Source organism: Castor canadensis, chromosome 6 (genome assembly GCF_047511655.1).
Source record: "Castor canadensis chromosome 6, mCasCan1.hap1v2, whole genome shotgun sequence".
Classification (NCBI taxonomy): Eukaryota; Metazoa; Chordata; class Mammalia; order Rodentia; family Castoridae; genus Castor; species Castor canadensis.
The window spans coordinates 152,020,696-152,043,166 of record NC_133391.1 but is presented as its reverse complement, the minus strand read 5'-3'; positions in this window follow the sequence as shown (position 1 = coordinate 152,043,166).

Sequence of the window (22,471 nt, the reverse complement as noted above, 5' to 3'; positions counted from 1 at the left end):
GGTAAACTGAATTCAAAAGGAAGATCCAACAATCTGTTGTTTACATGAGACCCATCTCATTGACAGTAACAAACAATGGCTCAGAGTGAAAGGTTGGAAGAAGGTGTACAAAGCCCAATGGCCCCCCAAAACAGGCAGGACTGGCAATACTTATATCAGGCAAAGAATACTTCAAACTTTCACTGATCAAATGAGACAAACAAGGACACTTCATGCTAATAAAATGGGAAGAACTCCAAAAGGAAATAACAATTATCAACCTATATACACCCAATTTCATCAAACATGTTTTAAAGGACTTAAAACCACATATAGACTCCAATACAGTGGTAGAGAGACTTTAATACCCAACTATCACCAATAGATGGGTCATGCAAACAAAAAATCAATAAACCTATTCTAGAACTAAATCACACCATAGCTCAAATGGAACTAGCTGATGACTTCAGAAAATTTCATCCAACATCTGCACAATATACATTCTTCTCAGCAGCCCAGGGAACTTACTTCAAAATATATCATATCTTGGGGAAGAAAGCAAGGCTCAGCAAATATAACAAAACAAAAGTAATCCCATGCATTCTTTGTGATCACAATACATTAAAACTAGAACTCAACAAAAACAACAGAGGAAAATATGCAAACAACTGGAAGCTGAACAATACACTTCTCAATGATCTGTGGCTCATTGATGAAATAAAAGAGGAAATTAAAAGGTTCCTGGAAGTTAGTAAAAATGAAAACATGACCTATCAGAATCTGTGGGATACAGCAAAGGCAGTCCTAAGAGGAAGGTTTATAGCCATGAGTGCATATATTAAAAGACAAAAAGATCCCAAATCAATAACCTAAAGCTACATCTCAAACTCCTTGACAAACAAGAACAAGGAAAACCCAAAACAAGCAGAAGGAGAGAAATAATAATGATAAGGGCCAAAATTGATGAACTAGAGACCAAAAAAACCATAAAAAGAATTAACAAAACAAAAAACTGGTTGTTTGAAAAAAAAACAAGTTTGACAGTTCCTTAAGATATCTGACTAAAATTTGGAGAGAAAAAAACCAAATCAGTAAAATCAGAGACAGAAAAGAGGAGATAACAGCAAACATCAAGGAATCCATGGAATCATCACAGACCACTTTGAGAACCTATATTACAATAAATTTGAAAATCATGAAGAAATGGACAGATTTCTAGACACTTATGACCATCCAAAAGTGAACCAAGAGGATAATAACCACTAAACAGATTTATAACATGAAATGAAATTGAAGTAGCAATAGTCTCCCAAAAAAGAAAAGTCAGGGACCTGATGGATTCTCTGCTAAATTCTATCAGACCTTGAAAGAAGAACTAATACCAACTCTCCTTAAACTTTTCCATGAATAGAAAGAGAAGGAATACTGCCTAACTCATTCTATGAAGCCAGTATTACACTAATCCAAAAAGCAAAGACACATCCAAGATTGAGAACTATAGGCCTATCTCCTTAATGAACATTGATGCAAAACTCCTCAATAAAATAATTGCAAACCAAATCATCAACATGTCAGAAAATTTATTCACCATGACCAAGTCGGCTTCATCCATTGATGCAAGAATGTATCAACATATGCAAATCAATAAATGTAAAACAGTGCATTAGTAGAAGCAAAGAGAAAAATTACTTGATCATCTCAATAGATGCAGAAAAAGCCAGAAACCAGCTCCTACCCTTCTTGAAAGACCATCAGGTAAGCAAATAAGTGGCACGTGGTACTCCCTGGGACAAATCATCATAACCCCTTGGACAGACTGACCCCCACCAAGGGAAAAAAGAAAAAAACTCAAACTGAATAATAAACAAGCAGCTGAAAAAAACAAAGACATGTAGCAAAGAGGGAGGGCTCCCTGAGCTCCAGAGAGTTGGGGAGAGGCACTCTCTCACGTGAGCTATAAATAAACAAGTCAGACGGAGAAGGCAGGAGTGGCACCACCTCCCCCAGTGTGCTTGGAGCAGGAATGCATCCAACAGCAGCTAAAGTGTGGCACACTCCACCAGAGAGTGGAGGGGCGCACTTTCCCACGTGAACTCTAAATAAAAAAGGACTGCAATTGCAACAAGTGGGTAGGGCTGCATACTAGAGAATGTTCTCCCTCATATGTGGACATTAGATCAAGGGCAAACACAACAAGGAGATTGGACTATGAGCACATGATAAAAGCGAGAGCACACAAGGGAGGGGTGAGGATAGGTAAGATACCTAAAAAACTAGCTAGCATTTGTTGCCCTTAACGCAGAGAAACTAAAGCAGATACCTTAAAGCAACTGAGGCCAATAGGAAAAGGGGAACAGGTACTAGAGAAAAGGTTAGATCAAAAAGAATTAACCTAGAAGGTAACACGCATGCACAGGAAATCAATGTGAGTCAATGCCCTGTATAGCTATCCTTATCTCAACCAGCAAAAACCCTTGTTCCTTCCTATTATTGCTTATACTCTCTCTACAACAAAATTAGAAATAAGGGCAAAATAGTTTCTGCTGGGTATTGAGGGGGGGGAGAAGGAGGGGGCGGAGTGGGTGGTAAGGGAGGTGGTGGGGGCAGGGGGGAGAAATGAACCAAGCCTTGTATGCACATATGAATAATAAAAGAAAAATGAAAAAAAAAGAAGCAAAAAAAAAAAAAAGAAAACAAAAGGGGCATATATCCAAGAGAACTCTAAATAAACAAAGCCTACAGGGCTAGGTAAGTGTAAAGATCATTCCTGAGATCTGCAATAAATAAAGCCTGCAGCATCAGCTAGATGACAGTAGGTGGCAGGTGAGCTGCAACCTCAGACAGACATTCACAAAGCTGTCTCCAGACTCCTTTTTTTCTTTTTTTTTTTCTTTGATGAGACAATGGCAGAACTACTACTCAAACACTAACACCAGGACTGGATGCCGAAAGACTAACAGCAAAATTACTAACACTGAAACTGTATTGCCTTTGAACTTGGGATTTTTATTTCTTTTTTTTCCTCCCCTTTGATGAGACAAAGACAGAACTACTACTCAGACACCAACACCAGGACTAGATGCTGAAGGACTAACACCAAATCTATTAAGTCTAAAACTTTATTGCATTTGAATTTGGGAAATATTTTTATCCTCTCTCTGTCTCTCTAATGCCTGTTAAGGTCACTGTTGATTAGTATACTATCTCTCCCTGCTTATTTCTTCAGCTCTGTTTTTTGTTTTGTTTTGTTTTGTTTTTTCCCTTTTTCTTTACCTTCTTTGCTTTCCCTCTCCTCTCACCCTTCCATTCTAGATATCATCATTGTTACTATTACATGCTAGACAATACTGAATTACACACAGTACAGGGACAGTAACAGTAGCAAGGGGAATGCTGGGAAGACGGAAAAAAAGAGGGAAACCAATTTCCCCTTAATAATAAATTAGCACAGGAACCAGAGGAAAATGAAGAAAACAGATGCCAGATCAACACTCCAACAAAATGAAGATAAACTATGCCAAAGAACCCAATGAAGCCCACAAGAACACACTGAAGGACTAAACCATGCAGGTAATCAATGAGAATTTTACAGAAGTGATACTGGATATGGTCAAACAAAATGTACAGGAGACACTCAAGAAATTCCAAAACAACAAAAATGGAGAATTTGAGAAAGCACAAGACCAAATAAAATAAATTATAGAAGCACTGTATAAACACCAAAGTGAAACACAGAACACAATAAATAAAGAGATAAATGAACTCAGGACAAAAATAGACAATATTAAAAAGGAAGTGACTCAGGATATGGAAAGCCTCAAAGAAAAGAATGAAACAGAAATGCAAAACAAAATGGAAGGCCAATCCAGCAGACTAGAATAAGCAGAAGACAGAATATCAGATCTTGAAGATGAAATGGTAATTAAAGGAAAAACCAAAGAACTATTAGTTAAACAACTCAAGACCTGTAAAAAGAAAATGAAAGAATTTACTGACTCCATCAAAAGACAAAACCTGAGAATCATGGGCAATGAAGAAGGAGAAGAGGTGTAAGCAAAAGGAATGTATAATATATTCAACAAAATAATAACAGAAAATTTTCCAAATCTAGAGAAAATTATGCCCGTACAGCTACAGGAGTCCTCCAGAACACCAAACAGACATGACCAAAATAGAACTACCCCATGATATATTATCATTAAAACAACAAGTATAGAGAATAGAGAAAGAATATTGAAGGCTGTAAGAGAGAAAAAACAAATAACATACAAAGGTCAACCCATCAAAATCACAGCAGACTGCTCAACAGAAACATTAAAAGCAAGAAGAGCTTGAGGTGAGGTCTTCCAGGCACTGAATGAAAATAACTTCAACCCCAGGATACTCTGCCCAGCAAAACTATCATTCAAAATAGATGGAGCAATAAAAGTCTTCTGTGATGAGCAGAAACTAATATATGACAACAAAGTCAGCACTACAAAAGATTCTTCAAGTGATAATGCACAGAGAAAGTGAAATCCAAAATAACCATGAAAGGGAAGGCAATACCAAACTACAGGAAAAGAAAAAGCAAGACAGTAGAGAATAACATCGATTTAGCTACACTAGCTACACACAATCAAACCCTCAAACAACTAAGACAACTAAATGACAGGAACCACCACATACACATCAATACTAGCACTTAATGTTAATGGACTTAACTCCCCCATCAAAAGGCACCATTTGACAAACTGGATTAAAAAGGAAGATCCAACAATTTGTTGCTTACAGGAGGCCCATCTCACCGTTAGAAATAAGCACTGGCTGAGAGTGAAAGGCTGGAAGAAGATTTACCAAGCCAATGGCCCCAGAAAACAGGCAGGAGTAGCAACACTTATCTCTGCCAAAGTAGATTTCAAACTTACATTGATCAAACCAGATAAAGAAGGACATTCCATACTAATAAAAGGGGAAATAAACCAAAAGGAAATAAAAATTATCAACCTATATGCACCCAATGTCAATGCACACTATTTCATCAAACATACCCTTAAAACTGTATATTAACTCAGTGATAGTGGGAGACTTTAACACCCCATTATCATCAATAGGTAGGTCATCCAAACAAAAAAATCAATAAAGAAATCTGATATCTAAAACATACCATAGATAAAATGGACCTACTTGATGTCTACAGAACATTTCATCCAACTTCTACACAATATGCATTCTTCTCAGCAGCCCATGGGATCTTCTCCAAAATAGATCATATCCTAGGGGACAAAGCAAGCCTCAGCAAATATAAGAAAATAAAAATAATCCCATGCATTCTATCTAATCACAATGCATTAAAACTAGAACTCAACAACAAAAATAAAGACAAAAACCATGGGAACAGCTGGAAAATGAACAACTCAATGTGTAATGAACAATGGGTCATTGATGAAATAAAAGAGGAAGTTCCAAGGTTCCTAGAAGTCAATGAAAATGAAAACACAACCTACTGGAACCTATGGTACACAGCAAAGGCAGTCCTGAGATGAAAGTTTAAAGCCACGAGTACATATATTACAAAGACTGAAAGATCTCATATCAATGATCTAATGATACATCTCAAACTCCAAGAAAAACCACAACAAGCAAATCCCAAAACAAATAAAAGGAGAGAAATAATAAAAATAGGAGCTGAAATCAGTGAAATAGAAACCAAAAAAACCATACAAAGAATTAATGAAACAAAAAGTTGACTCTTTGAAAAAATAAACAAGATCAATAGACCCCTGGCAAACCTGACTGAAATGAGGAGAGAAAAAACCCAAATCAGTAAAATCAGAAATGCAAAAGGGGAGATAATAACAAATACCATGGAAGTCCAGGAAACCACCAGAGAGTACTTTGAGAACCTATATGTAAATAAATTTGAAAATCTTGAAGAAACGGACAGATTTCTAGATACTTATGACCATCCAAAACTGAACCAAGAGGACATTGATCACCTGAATAGATCTATAACACAAAATGAATTTGAAGCAGCAATCAAGAGTCTCCCCAAAAAGAAATGTCCAGGATCTGATGGATTCTCTGCTGAATTCTATCAGACCTTTAAAGAAGAACTAATACCAACCCTCCTTAAACTGTTCCATGAAATAGAAAGGGAAGGAAAACTGCCTAACTCATTTTATGAAGCCAGTATTACACTTATGCCAAAACCAGGCAAAGACACCTCCAAAAAAAAAGAGAACTATAGGCCAATCTCCTTAATGAACATTGATGCAAAATTCCTCAATAAAGTAATGGCAAACCAAATTCAACAATACATCAGAAAGATAATTCACCTTGACCATGTAGGCTTCATCCCAGGAATACAGAGGTGGTTCAACATATGCAAATCAATAAATGTAATACACCACATTAACAGAAGCAAAGACAAAAACCACTTAATCATCTCAATAGATGCAGAAAAAGCCTTTGATAAGATCCAACACAATTTCATGATAAAAGCTCTAAGAAAACTAGGAATAGAAGGAAAGTACCTCAACATTATAAAAGTTATATATGACAAAGCTACAGCCAGTATTATACTTAATGGAGAAAAACTGAAACAATTCCCTGTAAAATCAGGAATGAGAAAAGGATGCCTACTATCCCCACTTCCTATTCAACATAGTACTAGAATTTCTAGCCAGAGAAATTAGGCAAGAAGAAGTAATAAAAGGAATACAAATAGGTAAAGAAACTGTCAAAATATCCCTATTTGCAGATGATATGATCCTATACCTTAAAGACCCAAAAAACTCTACTCAGAAGCTTCTAGACATCATCAATAGCTATAGCAAGGTAGCAAGATATAAAATCAATGTAGAAAATCATTAGCATTTCTATACACTAATACTGAACAAACTGAGAAAAAATATATGAAAACAATTCCATTTACAATAGCCTCAAAAAAACCTTAACAGAGAATGTGAACGACCTCTACAAGGAAAACTATAAACTCCTGAAGAAAGAGATTGAGAAGATGAAAGAAAGTGGAGAGATCTCCCATGCTCATGGATTGGTAGAATCAACATAGTAAAAATGGCTATACTCCCAAAAGTGATCTACATGTTTAATGCAATTCCCATCAAAATCCCAATGCCATTCATCAAAGAGATTGGAAACACAAGTGACCACAAATAGCTAAGGCAACACTCAGCAAAAAGAACAATGCTGGAGGTATCACAATACCTGACTTTAAACTATATTACAAAGCAATGGCAGTAAAAACAGCATGGTACTGGCATAAAAACAGACATGAAGACCAGTGAAACAGAATAGAGCACCTGGATATGAAACCACACAACTATAACCAACTTGTCTTTGACAAAGGCACTAAAAATATACAATGGAGAAAACACAGCCTCTTCAACAAAAACTTCTGGGAAAACTGGTTAGCACTCTGCAAAACACTGAAACGATCCATGTTTATCGCCCTATACCAGTATTAACTCAAAATGGATCAAGGACCTTAATATCAGACCCCAAACTCTAAAGTTGGCATATGAATGAGGAGGAAATACTGTGAAACCAATAGGTATAGGCAAGGACTTTCACAATGGAACCCCAGTAGCTCAGCAACTAAGAAATAGCATAGACAAATGGGACTTCATAAAACTAAAAAGCTTCTGCTCAACAAAAGAAATGGTCTCTAAACTGAAGAGACCACCCTCAGAGTGAGAGAAAAATATTTGCCAGCTACACAGCAGACAAAGGACTAATGACCAGAATATATGGGGAACTCATAAAACTAAACTCTTCCAAAATTAATGAACCAATAAAGAAATGGGCAAGTGAGCTAAACAGAAGTTTCTCAAAAGAGGAGATTCAAATGGCCAAAAAACATGAAAAAATGTTCACCAGTTCTAGCAATTAAGGAAATGCAAATCAAAATCACACTAAGATTCCACAAGGTGCACCACCAACAATAGGTGTTGGCGAGGATGTGTGGGCTCCTTTTTCCACAGCCAAGATGCCCCACAATTGATGAAGGGATTAAGAAAATGTGGTATTTATACATAATGAAATAATACTCAGCCATGAAGAAGAATGAAATCTTATCATTTGTCAGTAAATGGATGGAACTGGAGAACATTATGCTGAGCGAGGTTAGCCAGGCCCAGTAGACCAAAAATCATATGTTCTTCCTCATATGTGAACTTTAGATCAAGGGCAATAACAACAAGGGGATTGGACTTTGAGCACATGATGAGGCGAGAGCACACAAGGGAGGTATGAGGATAGGCAAGAAACCCAAAAAAAACAAGATAGCATTTGATGTCCTCAATGCAAAGGAACTAATGCAGAAATTTTAAAGCAACAGAGCCAATAGGAGAAGGGGACCAGGAAGTATAGAAAAGGTTAGTTTGAGAGGAATTAATTTATAATGTAACACATATGTGCAGAAAAGCAATGAGAGTAAACTCCCTGTGTAGCTATCCTTATCTCAACTAGCAAAAACCCTTGGTCCTTCCTATTATTGCTTATACTCTCTCTTCAACAAAATTAGAAATAAGGGCAAAATAGTTTCTGCCTGTTAGTGAGGGTGTGGGTGGGAGAGGGAGGGGGTGGGGGGAAAAGGAGTGGGTGGGGGAAGGGTGGAGAAATGAACAAAACATTGTATGCACATATGCATTAAATAAATAAATAAATAAATAAATAAAATAAGTCTTCAAAAAAAAATGGTAGGATTTAAGATGAGTGTATGGTTAAAGAGAAGTTTTCCTCCAAAGCTACCATAGACTCAAACCAAGAAAGCTAAATTGTTTGTGAGGGATCGTATTTCTTGTGTTTTGCAGAGTTTAAAAATTTATACCATATCTTACTATTCAAGAATATGTCACAGCAGGTACCTTACAAAAGAAGGATGCTATTGTTACTCACTCAAACTGTTATTAAGCAGTGATATTATCACTGTCACAATGTAATTCATGTAGCTTTGGTGTTACTTTCCTTTTGTCAAGGAAGTCCAAGAAACTGTTATGGAAATGGTGAGGGAGAAAATTACACTTTTCACTGGAGAAACACACAAGCAGCAGCAAGTTTGTGTTGCTGCTATTGAGAAGCTAGCAACAGAACTGCAAATTCCAAGAGAAATGTTATCATCTTTTGTATTTCTTTTTTAAGTTTATGCAAAAGTTATCTTAATTACATCTGCCACAGGCAAGAATATGGTTTTCAACACCTGTGGAGACAATCATCAAGCCATTTTAGTGACTTACTGGAGCTTGAGAAAACAGGACTGATGTGTATGTTAGCAATGATTAGTATAGATTAATGCAAGAACTGTCAATTACCAATTAGTACATGTTTGTTATTCAACTATGCACCATCACAGATTGGCTTTCTTTGACATTGTTAATTCATCTTTTGCCACCTGATAAAAATAACTACAATGGCTGCTGGTAATCTCTTCCAAGATAGAGAGTTATTAAATTTTGGAACCAAAGGATATCAACCTTAAAATCTTAAGAAAACATTTTCAGGTGTGAAAATATATGGGGGAAAAAAGAGCAATTATCTTTAGGTATATACCCAATATTGGGATTCACTGAATGCTAAGGAAAACAGAGTATGCAACTCTTACTCATATGCTACAAATGTTCTATTTGGTAGAGGATTCTGGCTTGGTTTAAGTGATTAGATAAATAGATGAATAATAGGGACCTGTAGTGGTGAATGGGGAGAGTACTAGTGGGAGAGGGGAAGGTGAAGAAAAGAGATTAAGGTTACAGCATATGGTTGATGAACTTCTTGTACCTATATGAAAAAAACTAAGAAACCTCTTACAGTTGCTTTAAGAGGGGTGGGGAGGAGTCTGAGGGCAGTATAAATAATGTACAATGTAAGTCTAATCTGAATTGTCACTACAAATCCTCCTTGAATAATGACTATGTCCTAATAAAAATTTTGTAATAATGAAAAAAACTATACCAGTGAAAGGATAAATTAAATGCATATAATTCATCTCCTAATGAAGAACCAAACAATTTGTGATTTTCAATACACATAAGGTATAGAAATTCAGAAAGAAAACCTAGATCAATATGAAAAGAACTTGTAATTAACAATATTAATCCTTAAGGAAACATATTTTCTCTGCTCTATTAAATAGTATTTGGTATAATGTATACATAATATTAAAGAAGTTCAGAATTATAGAACTAAGAAAATTCTATGAACAGAATGAATATTTTTAACATACAAAAATTATATTTTGGACATTACAACCTAATAATAATAATAGCTATTAATTATTACATAGTAATTTTCTATATATCAAGGATTAGGATATATTCACTTTAACATGCGTTGTTTGATTTAATTACAATTTCCAAGCAAGTTATCTGTGAGTACAATTTGTTTTTCAGTTTTACAGCTAATGTAAGTAGAATTAAGATTATGTGAATTTTTTATGAAAACAATTTAGGAAGGGCCATATTTGCAATGGAACCCATGACCTCTGATACAGTATTCATGTTTGCTTATCTTAAGACTATTCCAGGTCTAGGGACATGACTCAAGTGTTAGAGAGCTTGCCTAGCCAGCAGCAGGCCCTAAGTTCAAACCCCAATACTACAAAAACAAACAAACAAACAAAAAATTGGCCTCTCAGCAAGATTATCCAAACTTCATTAAAGAATTATTTCTCTTTGTTAATACACAAAGATTTGTTTAAAAGGTCAAATCCTGAATTTCTGAATTGTAACAAAATACATATTGTCACCAGTTGGAGCCAGCGGTGGGACCTTGCATGTGTGAGTTGACATCTGGCCTTGTGAGAAAGCTCTAAGGAACTGAGGCAAAGACCTCGGAACCAGACTGTGCCTGTGTGAGTTGGTATCTGGCCTTGTGAGAAAGCCAGACGTCCAGAAAAAAAATATTCAAGGTTCCCATATGGCTTTGTGTCCTTCAGATGTAAATAATAAAGTTATGCTGACCATGTGCTTCTCCTGCTTCTCTGCTCCTGTTTTTAAGGAGACATAGCAAAGAGCTAATTTTAACTATGCTTCCCTGTACTAATGTAACCTTGACATGTAATTCTTGGAATGCTTTTTCTGACCAAATGCTGCCTGTGTAAAAGGAGTTTATAAAAGCAAAGGATGTGTCATTAAAGTGGCTATTGAGCAGGACTCAGTAGTCCCCTCATCTTTTATGGCTTCGGTCACCCAGGTTCCACTGTAAACGGCTTACAGTCACCTATCAAAATCATTCCACAACTTAATAATTCAGGTATTTTCAAGGTGCACTCAGCTGCTTGTTGGGAATAGCACATCTCTGTTCTGCTTGGCCTCAATTTGCTTTCACCTAGAGAATGTACTTTAATGATAGGTTGACAATATTGATTATTGCTTGAAGCTCAAGTGGGTTCTTGATAAGAAGCCTCTTCTCTCTGCAAGTGATGTTACTCCAAGTGATGACTTGGTCTCCCTTATAAAATAGCAGCTGGATTCCAATAAAGAATAGTCCAGAGGTTAAACCCTCATAAGAGCATCTTTATTGAGTTCCACCTTGTATTACATTGTTTAGTGATCCACCTACCAACATCAGTCATGTGAGTAAGCAAGCCCATGTGAAAGTGAGATAAGACTACCCAACAGCAGAACTGAGAGATGTGGAATATCCTTAGCATTGCATAATCAGCCAGAATATGATGTATAAAAGTTTGTTTTAAAAGTACAAAGCAAATGACTATCTTTCTTTTATTAGTGCAAGGAAATAAAAAAGTACTGTGGAATAAAGTGTTTTAAAACAAGCATTTAATAATTATACTTAAAGCATTACTGGTATGAGCTAAGGATGGAGCTCAGTTGTGCAATGCTTGCCTAGAATCTTTGAGGCCCTGGATAAATTTCCCAGCACAAGAAAAGGAAAACCATTACTAGTATGGACCAGAGATTATACTACAGTCTGTATGTCTAAAAATAATATTTAGAAAATGTGCAAGTTTAATTTTAACAAATTTGGGATTTCTTTCTAGAAAACAAATGAAGTACCATCATCAACCCACCTAAAAGGGAAATAAAAGATGAATATGAAATGAAGATAAAAGCATTTTGAAAAAAAGTTCTGTAATGTACTTAATAAAATATTAACTTACTAACCAAGATTTAAATAGCAAAACTAAATAATAAGAAACCCAAATATTGCTTTTTTTGTTAAGAATATTCATAAGTAGAGTTAATTTGAGATCCAGTTTTCTTGTCTTTGAGGGGCACAAAACTGTTAATAGAAATCTGTTGCTGCCAAGATGGAGAATCCAATTGGAGGTAATCAACAAAAAGGTAGAAGCAAAAATTTCTAACCTGTCACTGTACAAATCCACCCTCAGGGACTTGCAAGATACATCCTTGGTCAACAGTTCACCCTTCAGAATTCATAATGATTTCAAATATAATATTTATAATAAATAGTTAACATCTTTGTTTGAATTCTGATTAGAAAATCTAAAAGAGTATTTGTATGTGAATATTGAGTCATGAAATATATGAGTTCAGTAAGTGACAAGGAATCTCCATGGAAATAGAATAACTAACATCAAACAAGTGAAAACACATCAGAGACAGAGCAGTCATTAACAATGGCAACATACTTCTCATCATTAAAAATATTTATATGTTATAGTAGGTTTATTTTAGAACTTTCTGACAGTTCAGTTAAACATATGAATCCACTCATTATGAGTTTTCCACACATAATCTTCAGCTCACTTGAATTAAAACATATGAAGGAAAATATTCTTCTTATAGCAAGAGGCAATTATGATACTATCATTCACACTGTTTACTTAATTAGGTAGAAAATTGTTCTGTTCACTGTTTTAGCCTGGATTAATTTTTAAAATATCCACTTTTTTGCTTATATCTCTTACCTATAATATTTTGTTCAGGCATTTAAAAATGCAGAAAATGATGCTTATATCAATAATTATTTTGTTAAAGAGAGTACACTTTCCTAATTATTGATTTGCACAAGAAAAAAAATCTTCCCTAAGCCTTGTATGAGAGTCTCATGTTGCCCCAGTAATGTGGCCTCAATCACACCTCCACTCTTCAAGTTTGTCGATACGAGGAGAAAATCTCAGGATGGTTCCACTTGTAATGGGGCCAATGTTTCAATTCTGGAGTCCACAATGTGTCCATTCTGGAGTCCACTTTGCAGTCCAGTTTTGTTGTCATATTACACTATGCTCTGTATAATTGAGTAGTAGTCTTTAATATACTACTTATTTGCTTATATGCTTTTTCAGTTATTTAGACTTCAGGTGCATGAGTTGGAGTCTGTTCATGGAGTATAACTCAGAATTAAATAACATTGTTAATAGCACTCAACTCCAATGAAAGCATTTTAAAAATTAATTTAATTTCTTAGAATTTTGTAATATGTTCTGAATTATATGCATCAAATTATCATTATGCATATTAAAAGTGTTTTAACAAACAATTACAAAATCTTTGAATTCTGTTTGATAAGCATGCTGAAGCCTGTTGAAACTATTCTAGGAAATGGTGGAGGGATATAAAGGAGAATGATGGTAGAGATGAATTTAGCTATGATATATTGTAAGAACTTTTTTAAATGTCACAAGGTAACTCCAGCACAACAATGATAGTAAAAAATTTAAAAATTAAAAAATAGAATATAAGGGTGAGAGACTTAGTTCAATGGTACAATTTGCCTAGTATGCTAAAGGCCCTTTTTACTATTCCCAGCACTACAAAACAAAATAAATAAATTAACTTAAAAAGTAAAGGAACAATTCCAGTAATTTTTGTCACTAGCCTTAAGAAAAATCACTATGGTGAGTTTGTACAATAAAAAAGAGTCAGTGTATTTACCTTTTTTTTATATGGGGTAAATTAATTATAGAAAGAGGTTTCATTGTGGTACATCCATTCATGCATATAATGTGCTTTCATATTCATAAAATTCATCCCTCTTATTACTCTTTCTTATACTCCTCTGTCTTCATCCTCCATTTTTACCGGTTTTAGTGGGTTCACTATGCTAGTTTTATACATTATAAAATATTTTAATCCTATACATCCCCATCACCTTCTTCTTTATGCCTCTGTCCTAAAAGCACCGCCCCTAAAATACTCCCCTTTTCTTGTTTATTTTTTATCATATTATTATTGTACTGGGGATACATTTGACATTTGTGAAAAGTTCTTATAGTATATCATAGTTGAATTCCCCTTCTCCCCTGAACTCCTGAAATAGTTTCAATAGACCTCATTTTTCCATTTTTCATATATGAGCACATAATATTTCTACCACATTCACCTTTTCCTTATATCCCGCCTGCAAACAATCCCCATTTAAAATCTTGTCATATTCTGATAAACAGAATACAAAAGAACTCACAAAACTAAACTCCCCCAAAATCAATGACCCAATGAAGAAATGGGCTGATGAACTGAACAGATCATTTACAAAGGAAGAAGTCCAAATTATTTAAAACACATGAAAAAATGCTGACCATCCCTGGACATAAAGGAAATGCAAATCCAAACCACATTAAGATTCCACTACAGTCTCTTTAGAATAGCTACCATCATAAACAACAACAAATTTTGGCAAGGATGTGGAGAAAAAGGAACCTCATATTTCTGGTGGGAACGTAAATTAATACAACCCCTGTGGAAAAACAGTACGGAGGCTCCTCAAAAAACTAAAATTAGATCTGCCATAAGATCCAGCAATATTACTTCTAGGGATATACCTAATGGAATGTGAGTCAGTTTACGACAAAGGCACCTGCATATCCATATTTATTGCAGCATTATTCACAATAGCCAAGCTCTGGAAACAGCCAAGATGCCCCAGTACTAATGAATGGATTAAGAAAATGTGGTATTTATGTGCAATGGAATTTTACTCAGCCACAAAGAAGAATGAAGGTTCTGTCATTCCCAGGTAAATGGATGGAAGCTGAGTATATCATCTTAAGTGAAGTTAGCCAGGCTCAGAATGTCAAAATTTGCACATTCTTTCTCATACATGGAATATAGAAACTAACACAAATGCAGTAATATTATGAAGCACTGGTCACACTATGGTGAGGTCACATATGGAAGGGCTAGGTAAAAGGAGGAAACTAAGAAGCTAAATATGGTTGATATACTCTGTGCAGAGAATGAACATACAACTCTTTTGGTGGCTGAAACCACCATAAGAAAGGGATTAAGGTAAAATGAAGAAAATTAGAAGAGATAAACCAATTGGGGTTCTAATACATGTATCCATGGAAATATCACAAGGAAATTACTTTTATCTTGAACAAGCAAAAATGTCATTTTTTTCTTCTAAAAATTGGAAAACAGGAGGGCAGAATAGGCCCTGAGAAGGACAAGGGCTTGGTACCAGTGGTAGGGAGGAGGTGGTGGGCAAAGAAGTGGGATAGGAGGATGAATATGGCATAAAAATGTGTACATGTGTGTAAATGCAAAAACCATACCTGTTGGTACTATTCCAGGAATCAGAGGGAAGGTACAGGATAAAGGAGGGTAGTAAAGAGGTGAATTCAAGTATGATATATTTGACACATTGTAAAATCCTTTGTAAATTCTTCAATGTACCCATACCCAGCAAGAAAATAAAGGAAAAAATAATTATTTCATATTATTATTCTCTTAGGTTTAGATTCCACATTTTTACCTTTTAAAGTTGACTCTTCTAAAATCAATAGCAAAGTTATTTATTGGGACTATGATTGATTATTGTCTTATTAGAAGATAAACTCAGAGATAAGTGATAATAGTTATAGGATTCCTTACTCTGTATAGTTTTAAGTCTTTGTTACTACTTTTGCAAATTTTTTTCTTATTTGTTCTTTCATAGTGCATACATTTCTTTAAGATCTGAAAGTAATGCTCAGACAACTTAGTAGGAGACAAGGAATGCCTTCTGTCAACTCCATGACACATATATGACCCAAATAACAGGTCCTTTGCCAATCAATGCAGACTTTAAGAAGAGTCTTTGCTGTTGGAGTCTTTTTAAAATTCTTGCTGTGCATTGATATTTTTTAATGATTTGCATCAAATATTTTAATTTCATGGTCCTTTGTTTTCTCACCTGAGAAATGGGTATAATAATTTGTTATATGGTGAATTTAAGTATAATACTTATTTTCATTTAACATGTTTTCTATACATTCTCCTAATAATTATGAGACTTTTATTTTACCTCAAAAAATATCAAGACAACAGAAATGCAAAAATGAGAAATATATAACTCTTATTATGAAACATAATATTCTGACAAATAACATTTTACCTGAAAGAATTTTTCTAAATCCTTCAACTGTATGCATAAATAATCCAAAATATGGAACATAGGAACCTAAAGTGGATATGAAGAGGTAACTGATGTATACCAGTACTTCATGGGTGGAAGAAAAGTCAGAGTGAAGCTCCCCATCCCTTATGGCAAAAGCAATTTGGTGACAATTGTACGGAAATAACATTAGTTTTTGTATTATTTATCTGGTAGGGATACACATAATGTCTCTTTGACAAAAATGTTAAATATCTAAAATGTCTGCCAGTGGTGGATATTAACTAATTTTGTACAAAAATTTTAACAGTTCTTTTTAATAATTGCTAATTAATATCTGACTCACCAAATGCTCTAGAATACATTTTTAATGTTAAAGAATAAAAAGAAAACTCCATCTACTATATTCAAAATGGTAGAGGAAAGAGCAAGAGAAAAACAAACTCCAAAAACAAACCTTCACTCTATAAAAATGCATTAATCCTTAGTTGAGACAAATTGATTTATTTTGTGAAAAGAACAAAGGAAAGAATTGACTGAACTAAAAAGATTAAGTGTGAACTCACTTGATATTTAAAAAGGAAATCTACACACCACATTTCTCTAGTGGTCTTATTAACACCACTTCAAGCAGAATATAATATCCATGTATCATCAAAGGATTTACAAGCATGTGCAGTTCTCCCTGATTTATCAACTATATTTCTCATTGAAATCATTTCGTCATACACATATGAATTAGTTGCAAGATATACTTTATTTTATTAGCTTATGTTTTAAATCATGTCCTAATAATTGTTACTTTGATTGCTCAGGGCAAATCTTCTCTGAGAAATGATATATAGCTCAGGGTTTTGAGAATGAGCTGAAATTGATCCTTCAGGCATTGTCTATTGACTTCCCATCATAAATACTGAAGGCTTAACTTTCTTTTACCCTCTCAGTCTCAGCTCATAGATGCACATTGTCCATAGTTCTCCATTTCCATCCATTTTCTAACAAATGATGTAATTTTGTTCTTGATAGCTGAATGTCTCTTCCCCCCTCACCACATGCACAGGTACACGTTCATACATGTTATTTGTAGATATACAAGTTATATGTAACTCTGGTTTTTATTGACATATAAAAATTGCACATATTACTGAAGTCCATTGTGTTATTTCCATGCATGCTCAGAAGCATACACTCATCAGATTTTACTGCATTTTTCCACCCTTGTTTCTTATTTCCTTCCACTTCCTACTAATGACTGTTCTACTCTCAATTTCACCTTTTTTAAAGCTTCCATATGGGAGACAATATAGAGTACTTGTTTTTTTATTTCTGTCTTATTTGATCTAAATTTAACTTTTCCATTTTGCTGCAAGTGAGTGGATTTTATTATTTTTGGGCTGAATAATACTCCATTGTGTATTGATATCACACTTTCTTTATTCATCATCAGTAGATATGTGTATTGTCTGGTTCCATACTTTAGCTCTTGTGAGTGGTTCTGCCATGAGCCCATGGATGCAGACGTCTCTTCAACATACTGATTTCATTTATATTACAACTTATTTAAAAGTGGCAAGGCTGTATGATATGGTAATTGTATTTTTAGTTTTTTGAGTAACCATTCTGGTCTTATACATAGTGGCTATACTAATTTACTTTACTATGAGAAATGTGTAATATTATCTTATTCTCCACAGTATTTTCACCAGTATTTGTTATTTTCTGTTACTTTTTTCATAATAGTTAAAAAGGCCACAGTGAATTTTAAGGATTTGGGTTTTTATCTATTTATTTCAAGAGAAATTTTCAGGTATGATAGGCTGATAATGTATGTCTGTTAAATACTTTTCTTGAAACATATCCAAAACTCAAAGTAACACTACAGAATAATTTGAACAAAGTCAGAAGATGTTATGGGAACTAAGTCATTACAGAACTTTTAATATTTAACTGGTTTCTGAATTCAAAGGAGAGTTTTTAAAGGTTTCATTACTTTCAGCTGAGTTGAAGTGGTTCATATACAAGACACAATGTCAACAGAGATAAAAGAATAAGGACCAATATAATTTAACATAGTAGATACACTTTGAAGTTCAGTAAAGAAATAGTGTAGGATAAATAAGAAAAGAGCCTTCAAAGCTGTGCATATCACTATGTTATTATTGCAAATCTGGGTGGGGTGACTTTCTATGCTTCAAGGTGAATAAGCCAAGCAAGTGGATCAACCTAAGAACCAATCATGGCACCACCGCATAGGTGGTTAGCAATGTATTGTGCTGAATTGTAACCTATGAAAGAAGATCTGCAGGAAAAAGTAACCAATGTGTTCTATAGTTTCAAGATAACTGAAGTAAATGCAGAAAGTACTATGGAGGAAACTAAACATCCTATTGTGCTCTGGATTTAGAAATTGAAAGAAGCTTCCCCAGCCCCTTATCTTTTGTCCATAACCATATTATGTTACATTTACAGAATTACATTATATCAATCTTAAATGTTATATTTGCATCTATGATTAGGACACTAAAACATGAGTCTGTTCAGGCTAGTTATACCAGTGTTTTCTGAAGAACCGAATTTGCCCTATTCGTCCATGAATTTACTTCTTCCTTTGGCATCATAACTTTAAAATGAGCAAGAATTAGCTTATGCCAGCATATTTCTGAAGCCAAAATCTTGAAGTAGTACCTAGCCCATAAATTCCACCAAACTTCATTGAATCTGTTATTGTGAACACTCCCACAAAGTTTTCCCCATTCTTTTTATCCAATTCCCCTAAGATTGTTAGTCCGTGTTCTAGAGCAAGGGGCAAGTGGTGGTGCAATTCTGCCCTCAGGTTGTAGCTTAATAGAAATTTGGAAGGAATTACTATATGTATATCCAAATGACTTTTTGGAATATGTGTCAGAAAGGATGCTTTTGAACACATAAGAAAAATAATCAAAACAAACCCAGGAATGTCTTTAAGCAAGGTAAAGTTATTTCAGCTAACAGAAATATTGAAAAACAAAGAAATTTTAGATTAATGACTAAAAAGCTCAAGAGTATACAGGAATTTCATCAATATCAGTAAAGAATAGATTATTTCAGTTATTCTCTTCTGCTATTCTGAGCATGCTGACACTAATTCACATTTGTTCTCATGTTTATAAAATAGATTGAGCCATTCCAATAATTTAATATTCATTAAGGGAAATTGAAGCCATACAAGAAGAGAAAATGTCTTTGCAACCTGTCCTTTATTGAGAGAAAAGAAAACTTTTAGAAATCTAACAAATCCCAGCAGATTATTTCAACTATTAACAATGCCTGTCAAAATCTACATAGATGTGCAAAATGGCTGTGGGTTACCAATAAAATGAGAGCATAAAAGGTATATGTATAATATGCTTTTAAATTAGGATAATAGTAATTTCTCATACATTGAGATATTTTTAAATACGAAAAGATTGAATGTACTCAAAACAATATTTTAGGCCTTTTGTTACATTGACAAGAGCAAAGAAATTCATTCTTTGCATTTGACATTTCTAACTCCTGTTGTGAATTCATGTTTCATAATGGCATTTTAAAAGGATGTCAGTTTTAAGTTATCCTTTGTTGATTTAATTGAAACTGCTTAGCACTTTTTTTTGTATTTGTTTCTCTCTTCTTTTTGTATGACAATTTGTGCTGCTATAGATAATGTGTATTGTGAATCCAAAACAGAAAAGAGTACAAAAGTTGTCATATTGTTTATTATTATAAATACTTCATCTTTCAAAATGAGGCTCAGCCTGTTACATTTTTAAGTGAACTTACACAACATGGGATTGTTCATTCATATATTAAAAATCATACATGTCTGCCTAATACTTAAGTACTAGTACCAAATTTTAACCCTTTGTCTGAAAAAATCGGTGGACAGATCTGTCTACCAATTTGCAAACTCCTTCATTAAACTAGAAATTGTCAATATATTAACATCATGACTTCAGAAGAATAAATGAACACTAGTATAGATAATATATAGTGGTAGTAAGCATATATTACATGTTCACCAGATAGGAAAGATAATTTAGCAGGGATACTTATTCTATTTCCACATGTAAATTTCTTGTAGCTCCAAGGCCAAATCGAGCCCTTTATCTCTCTCTCTCTCTCTCTCTTTCTCTCTCTCTCTCTCTCTCTCTCTCTCTCTCTCTCTCTCTCTCTCTCTCTCTCTCTCTCTCTCTCTCTCTCTCTATATATATATATATATATGATAATGGAGTGTAGATGACTTTGCTTATATTTACAACTTAGTTTATCAAACCCTTTTCATGATAAGCAGCTCAGCTTTCTGTCTCCTCTATAGTCCAGTAACAAGCCAAACCTTTTTATGCAAAAGGAGAGTAGTGTTTGCAAAGAATGTCATGGGATGTCACTGTGCACTAAATATTGGGGCTGCCAAAGTCTCTACACAATGATTTTTTTCCAACACTGACATTTCAAGCATCATTGGATCATATGATACAAGTGTAAAGGACTTTGTCCAACAGGCTGACTGTCATACATCCTTTTCTTTTTTAGAGTTTGAGTCAAAGCTAGTGATTTTTTTTAGTCCTTCAATAAAAGAGGTAGAATAAAACATTCCAGTCAAGTACAGAATACCTCCAAAATTGAAAAGGACTGGTACAGGGGTTTTTTTGCTGGCTTTTGTTTTTATTTTAAGTTAGGATGGGCCAGTTGCAACATTTGCCTTTGCCTTAGCATATATATTCTACATCATTAAGTAGATGCCTTTAAATTTTTGTGGAATTTATTTTTCACCTTCCAAAATACAAATGTTCATACATATGTTGAGAGGTAGTTGCTACTTTGTGCTCAATGAGCCCAATCTCCATAATATCTTCAATGAGATGGACCAGTGTGATGTTTTGTAGAGGAAAAAAGTATCTTTGCATAAAACCATAGAGTTAATATGTTTCTTAGGGAGGACAAAGAATTAAGAGATACTGCTGCCATCACCACTTGAAGGAAAGAACTCTGTCTTGTGGAACTTACTAAGAAAAAGAAAAGAAGAAAAAGAAAAAAAATAGCAGCTGGGGATGTGTTAATGTCCTCAATCAACAAAATTGCCTCTGGAAGATCAGCTGCATTTAGAGTTACCTGAGTAAATTCACAATAATCCACTTTCTTTCATTTCTACACAAGCCATGCATGCAATTTAATTGGAGAGCGTGTGGTGGTGGAATAATTATCTCTGCACCTTTCCCGTCCTTAATTGCACTAATTTCTACAACCCATAAATGTAGTATTGTTGATTGGCCATGTTTTAGATAAAGACAATTAAAAGGTCTTTCTCTTGGCCTTCCTTTCACAATAACCCTTGCTACAGTCAGGAAAACAGTGAGAAGACTCTGCCAGTTGTTGTTTATGCTGAGTATCCACATATTAAATATGTACTCCAGAACTCTGGAAATAACTATGTGGTGGGTTTGGAAATCCAATCTAAAATTCTATTGATCAACTGAATTCCATAAACGCTTACACTTTTTCATAAACCACAGTAATGTTTTGAATCAAGCAGATAGAACTCTTAACATTAGTCTTGAAAACAAATTTATAAAGACAGTATCCATGATTGTTTTAGGGTACTTTCTCTTTTTGGTACACTATTCCATGGACTACCTACTTTATATTTCCTCTAAAAATGAAAAGAAATCCGTGAGTGTAAATCTAGTGAGATTGGAAAACCAAATCTGTGTCATGAGAAACCAGTTCCAAAACTCATACTTAACATTATGTTCTTCTAGAACTATTCTCAGTACTAAAATCTGCATCAGAGTTCTCTACACAACTGGAATCAGCAACAGATACAAACTAAAATATTCATTGCAAGAAATTGCTTTACACAATGGTAGGAACATGAGTCTAAAATCCATAGGTAGGCAACCAACAAGGGAGTCCTTGATTTCCTGGGAAAAGGGTGAAACTGGTTACCACAGGAGGAATTTGCTCTTCTTTTAGAAAGTCTCAACTCCTTTCTTAAGGATTTTCCATGATTGAATCTTGCTTACTCTGATTATCTGGATTAACATCAATGCTTAAACAGATTATGATTAAATGATGATACTATTTAATCACTTCTATAGCACAACAAAGCCTGCAATAGCATTTAATTGGATAAATGTGCACTGCAGCCTAGAAAAGTCAGTGTATCAAAATGACCATC